At 35.2% G+C, this 7,033-nt stretch overlaps 1 pseudogene; it reads left to right on the top strand.

Annotated features, from left to right (window-relative positions):
- The first annotated feature begins 842 nt into the window (after nucleotides 1–842).
- Nucleotides 843–972, top strand: LOC118533495 (U2 spliceosomal RNA; annotated as a pseudogene).
- Nucleotides 973–7,033: the final 6,061 nt, after the last annotated feature.

Here is a 7,033-nt window from a genome sequence, read left to right as displayed (position 1 = left end):
CTTAAGTAAGCCCTGTTGACTCTGCCTTTAAAGATATCCCAGATCTGACCAGTTTTCACCCCATCCATATCTACCATCTTAATCCAAGTCTCTGTCACACCTTGCCTGGGCTATTATAATAGTCTATTGTAATCGTCTAATATAATATAATAGTCTATTATAATAGTCCTGGGCTATTACCTGGTGTCCTTATTCCAACTTTGCCACTAACACAGCAGCTGGAGTAATCATTAAAAAACCCATGTCATGTCTGCTCTAAACACATTAACGTTCTCTGTCTCACTCAGAATGGATCCAAAGGATTTCGCTTGTTTTACACAGCACTTGGTGATCTGGCTCCTGGCTACTAATACTTCATCATTTCAATTCCCCCTCACTTACTCACCCCTCGGCCCCAACCCCTACGTTCATAAAGCTTCTTCCCTCATTTCATTTTCTGCTTTGTGCAACTGTTACCTCCTCAGAGAGGCCCTTCCTAACTTGGTCAGCTTATAAAAATAGAGGACCATTCCCTGTCCACTTATATTCCACTCTTTCTCATCCCTTAACTGAATTTTTCATATCCATACTTTCTGCCATTGGATACATTAAATATTTATTTGATATATTTGTTTATGATCTGTCACTCCAAGGAGAAGATTGTTGGTTCTGTGGAAGCAGCAATGTGATTTGTTTTGTTCACTACTGTATCCCCAGAACTTGGCAAATAGTAGGTGCTCAACAAATACGTGTTGACTAAATGGATCTGTCACCCTCCTATAGTGGTGGGTGACTACTGGGACAAAATTCTGATATATCTGGATCTTTGACTAAGTATTATAATAATAGCATTGCATTCTACTATCGCTTCTTGGCCTTTTGGCTAAGATCAAGTGTAGTACTATTACTCTAAGCTATTATATTGAACAATAATACTACCAAAAAAATATATTTGGTACTGAATGAATAGCTTCAAATATATGGCTACCTTTTAGGGAAAATTTGGCTACTAGTCTAGGTAGCTGTACTAAGAATATCTTAAGATGTGATATTCAAGTTATATTCACCATAAAATTCACGTAGAGGAGAAGTTTTAGCTATTCATTTTTAATTCAATTATATCTAAGTTTTTTCTCAAAAAAACCTTATATTTTATATGCCTTTTCTTTTGAAGTTAAATAACTGAGAATTATATTAAAGAGGGGGGCAGAAATAAAAAAAAGAAAATTTCTTACTCTATTTGTAAGCTTAGAAAAGAAAAATGTAAGTAGAAAAGACTTTGTTGTTGTTGTTTTCCGTAGCTTACACTGTTTAATAGTAAATGTGGATATGTTTTTCTCTCTTTGTCTTCAGTGACTTTCTCCTTTCTCATCAAAGTAATACTTTGTTTTCTGTATAAATGACAGTGCATTTAAAACCCTCCCTCAGGATAATGTAATTAGATGAGTCTTTTAAAATGGGCCCTTTGGCTGCAAGAAGGCTTGGTTAGGCCTAAAACTCTATCCAAACACAGATTTTTTGGAAAGGCTTGTAAAAGTTTTGTTAACATCCTTACCAACTCAAAATGGTTTTCTAACCTGAAATTAGCTTCATTAATCCCTGGGCAATATTACTAGCCTCTAAGGGCTCTTACAGATCAATGAGGGGGACCTGAGAAACATGGAGAGAGATGCAGGAAAAAGAAACAGAGCAATTAGACCATAAAATAGATAGTTATCAATTCCCTGTGTTAACTAGCATTTATAACATCCTTTGAAGTGCTCAGAAGTTTCATTTCTGGGAAAAATAGGAAGGTAAGAAAAATGAGATATGAACAAAAGATGATCTTCTGGAACATAGAATACCAGTCTAAAAATCTTTAGGCCAGGGAAAAACTCTGAAAATTTTAATTCAAGTTCTTGAATTAGGCAACCTCATTAAACAAGCATTCTCAGTCATTACTAGAGTATCATTTCTGCAGTGCTGATTATAGAGAATTCCATAATTAGAATCTTCAATAGCAAAAGAAAAATTATTGTAATACTATTAGTAACACTTTTCACCTGAAAAATGGAAACTTGCCTTCTTTTATCTAGAATAAGGTACTGCTTAAAGGCTGTTGAATTGCAATTATTTTGGTTAATCTTTATATCCCAGGCTGAATGATTAATCTATCAAGGCTTAAAAGTATATTTGTAGGTGTTTTGATGCTGAATTCATTTCTGTCAATGGCCTAGATGTTTTTCTTTTTTCAGTAAAGGTCATCAGACTAAAATGGTTTAAAGCTGTGGTTCTCAAAGTTTAGTGTGCATGTGAGTCACCTGGAAGGCTTGTTAAAATTGCTGGGCCCCACCCCCCAGAGTTTCTGATTCAGTAGGTCTGGAGTGGGGCCTAAAAATTTATATTCCAAAAAGTTTCTAGGTGGTGTTTATGCTACTGGTCTGGGGATTGTACTTTGAGAATAGTGAGACCCTAGTTTAAATTAAGGCAAGTGGTTACCCCATAAAGCATTTTGTTTGAACACATGTTCTGGTCTTTAATTGAAAAGATGTTATTTATCATCCAAGACAAAATGTTTAAAATAGATTGCTAAGATATGATTTTTAAAATGCATCGAGCTCTCTGCTGTGTCTTACTTAATCTTGCTTGGGTCTAACCAACAGTGCATGTTTTCAAGATTGCAGGCCTATGCAGTGTTTAAAAAGCTATTGGCCCATGGAATGTAAATTGGTACAGCCACTAGTGAAAACAGTGTGGAAGTTCTCAAAAAATTAAAATAGAAATATCATACCACCCAGTAATTCCTCTACTGGGTATTTATCCAAAGAAAATGAAAACACGAATTCAAAAAGATATATGCACCTCTATGTTTATTTTAGCATTGTTTACAAGAGCCAAGATATGGATAAGTGTCCATGGATAAGGTGAATGGATAAAAAGATGTGGGGTGTGTGTGTGTGTGTGTGTGATCTCTCCATATAGAATAAAAAAGAATGAAATCCTAACATTCACAACAACATGGATGAACCTAGGGGGTGATATGCTAAGTGAAATAAGTCAAACAGAAAAAGAAAAATACTATATGATTTCACTTATATGTGGAATCTGAAAAACAAAACAAATAGAAACACACTCATAAACACAGACAACTGGTGATTGCCAGAGGGGAGGGGGTGGGAGAATGGGTGAAATAGGTGAAGAGGATTAAGAGTACAGGTTTCCAGTTAGAAAATAAAGTGAGCACTGCCTAATGTATAGAATAGTTTAATCACTATGTTGAACCACTATGCTGAAATTAATAGAACACTGTATGTCAACTACACTTCGATTAAGAAAACGGATCAGGAGAAAAAAAGGTCCTGGGTCATGACTTCTATCTCCTAACACCTATCAAATTAATTAGCTCAAGAGAAGTATAGGTAATATTAAATGATAATCTTCTAGTTTGAATTATTTTCATTGATTGTCTAATACTTTATTTATACTGAACTGATTTCTGGAACTCTTTATTAATGCACTGAACCTAGCTTACTTCAAAAGAGTCCTTGATCTAGTCTGAACTTTTACTTATCTTCTTTGCCAAAAAAAAAAAAAAAATTGTATGATCAGATGTACAATGCTAAGCTATTAAGATATGATTCACTATGGGTAGATTCTCATTTAAATAAATTCTTCACATTTTTACTATCTTTTGTTCAAGTTAAGTATCCAGTTTGAAAGACTAGAAAATCCACTTCCAGGGTCATGGCAATAAAAAGGAAATTGTCTCCTCAAAAGAGTTTTTCCTTAATTTGACCTAATTGCAATTGTCTCTCTATACGTAACAATAGAACTTTTCAGTTCTACATTAGAAAATGGCTTCTATTGCTCATTTTGCAGCCATTATCTTCACAAATATACCTAATGTTAAGTCTTCTGTTCTCAGCCTGTCTCTCGCCACCTCAGACATTTAGCAGAACACCAGAGATAGCCTGAGCCTGTCTTGTGTAGAGGAGACTGGGAGCATCTCCATGGACATACTACCGTTAAGGTTATCTGGAATTGATGACCTGCCATTGTCCTCTATCGTCCCAGGGTGACTTTTGTTATTTTCACTTTTCCTGATGGTACTGCTATTCTGTGTTCACTGGACTTCTCCCAGGCTTTAGAGTTTGCAGAGATGCTTCTGATTTATAAAGCAACCCAGATATTTTTAGGCACATCTTTTCTGAATAACCTGGATAGAAATTTCCATGGATAATATAGTCTGATGAAAATTCAAATGTGATGTTACTAAAAACATCATATATGAGTATTAAAATACTTACTACATTGAACTTTGGAACATACGCAGTGGATGGCATATTCCCCAAAGTCAAGCCTTAGCAGGCCATTGCAATGGTTTAGGACCCTTTAGAAAAGATGTTATTCTTCCCTTTCTACCCACATTCCATCTTCGGGAACCTGCCCATTTCCCATTCTCAGAGCTCTCCCTCAATCCCTGTGAACTGGAAAAAAGATACGAAAATCTAACACTCTGGTACAGACGATTGACTTCAGGGAGACATCTGGGATCCGAAAATGTGACTTAGAATATTAGGTAGCTGGCTATAGAAGCTAGTCTTAGAATATAATGTAGATTCCGAGATGCAGGACACCATCTCTTGGGAACAGAAAAACGGAAGAAAATTGTGTACGTGTAGAAAAAGAGAAGAGTAAAGCAAATTAACACAGAAGAGCAGGGCAAGGAGAGCATTTGGGCTGGAGAGCTCCTGCCAGCTTTCTAGTTCCGGGCCATCCTGGATGCACTTCCTGTCCTCTGCAATGGCTTTGCCTCGGCTAGCTCAAGTGCATTTCTCTTTCTTGCAACTAAGCAAACAATGCTCAACTAAAACAATGCTTATGGTTAAAAGTTCTTTATTTCCAACTGGAGGGATAATAAAATAACAGAGATAACAGCCTCAGTATCAGAGCCACCATGCTGTCCAGCCCAAATGTTTCCCACTACATTTATTTATTAATAATTTACATTTAAAAAGTAAAAAGTAATACATGCTTATTATAAAAAAGATCAAGTAATGTGGAATTAAAGAAAGTTAATGATATGTATCCCAAGTTTCACTTTCTTCTGATGCCATTCCTCAAGCAAATTCCTGTTAATTTGTTGCATAGCCTTCTAGATTTATGTATTTACAAATAAAAAAATGCATTAATCTATCTATCTATCTATCTATCTATCTATCTATCTATCTATCTAGTCCTATCTCAATTTAAATACAATGTCTCTTGTTTATTTGTTTGCAGAGACAGGAAACGTCTATGCAGGACTCTCCTGCACGGAGCCCTTCCTAGGTCTGAGGCTGGCCATCAATTATTTCTTAGTTTCCTTTCTCCAGGTTAGGCAATTCCAATTCCATCATCTTTTCCTTGGTAAGACCTATTTCAAACTCATTTTTTCTCTTTCTCACTATAAAAGAAAAACCAGTCTCTGAATTAAGTGCTCTAATAAAATTTTCACAAATCTTTAATATTATAATTTTAATACTGGCTGTCTCTGAATCAAAGTCTCATCATCTGTATAATGGGGTCATTGACTTATCTAGTCAGTTCTGAGGCTTAATTTTGTTTGACATTCAGTTGATTACTCTCAGCTAATACATATTATAGATGTATAGTGGGATGTCATCTCAGTTAATTCATTGTCTCTTTTCAAATTTATACTAAATAGAAACATGGTTTTCTTTTTTAACAAAATGTGACCATCTTAAAGCCAAAGATGGAGAATGGATTTTCTTTAGAGATATGCTCCCCATTTCTCCACAGTCCGCCCACAATGGTGATCATCTAAATTATCCCCTGTATATCAACATTTGAATACTTATAAACTTGAGAAAGTTCTTCATAAGTAAAGTAGTTAATTAAAATATGTTTTATAGATTTGGTATTTCTGAGATAGCCGAATAGGAAAAATATCACCCAGTGCTTTCCCTTTCAATTATTTTTTAAACCTCTGTTTTTGAAATATATTGCATCTACACAAAGTGTAGAAGACCTATCTGTAAAGTTAAGATAACAGTAAAATAAGTATCTCTGTACTCACCACCCAGTGTTCGGAGACAGGACATTACTAGCACATTGAAGACACCTTGCCAAATGTATTCCTTTATGCTCTCTCCCAGAAGTAACTCCTTTCCTAAATTTTATTCCTCTTGCTTTTCTTTGTAGTTTTGCCACCTAGATATTTATCCTTAAACGTTATTATATTGCTTAGTTCTCCCAAATGTTAAACTTTATACAAACTGAATTATATTGCATGAATTTGTCTGAGATTTCAGCAAGATGATTTTGAGATTCATTCATGTTGGTGAGTATGGATTGAGTTCGATCATTTCATTGATGAATAATACTTCACTGTATGAATATTCCACAATTTATTTATCCATAATAATCTATGAATTTGGGGGCTGCTTTCCAGTTTTTGCTACTATTATCAATGCCCACGGGCATCCTTAGATATTTGTCTAGCTGAGGGATTTCTTGGTTCCATCAAAAAAAATTTTTAAACACAAAGCAAAGGTCCTTAACATAGTAGGCCCTGAGAAATGCTTGAGTGAATTAATTTCAATAATCTGATAGTTGATTTAAAGTCTTCTTAATATTCCCTAGCAAATATGTACCAAGGAACAAATATGAAGAACTTATTTGCAGATGGAATGTAAGGTGAAGACTTAGTAATTGTTTAATTTGATTTACCCATTCCAAAAGGAACTATACCCTTGCTGAAGAAAACATGGTACAACCAGAAAGGGATAACATTTCCATCATGTGTGTTCCTTGCTAGGCCACCAAGCAAGAACATATTTGCCCAGCTAAGCTCTCTTAAAACTTCCAGGACAAGGACAGATGGAGACAAATACAGTAAGTCAAATATTTGCCCAGCTGACTCTTTCTGTCAAATTGGTCTCTATATGGGTGGCAGTCAACTTTCCCTTCAAGTCTCCTTCTGACCCTGTTATTACCATTCAAAACATTCCCATTCCTATTCCCACTGAAAAGCATTTATTAAGCACTTACTTATTCATTGTATTGCAAATGA

This window comes from Halichoerus grypus, chromosome 1, assembly GCF_964656455.1.
Source record: "Halichoerus grypus chromosome 1, mHalGry1.hap1.1, whole genome shotgun sequence".
NCBI lineage: Eukaryota > Metazoa > Chordata > Mammalia > Carnivora > Phocidae > Halichoerus > Halichoerus grypus.
This window is presented reverse-complemented; position numbering and strand designations above follow the sequence as displayed.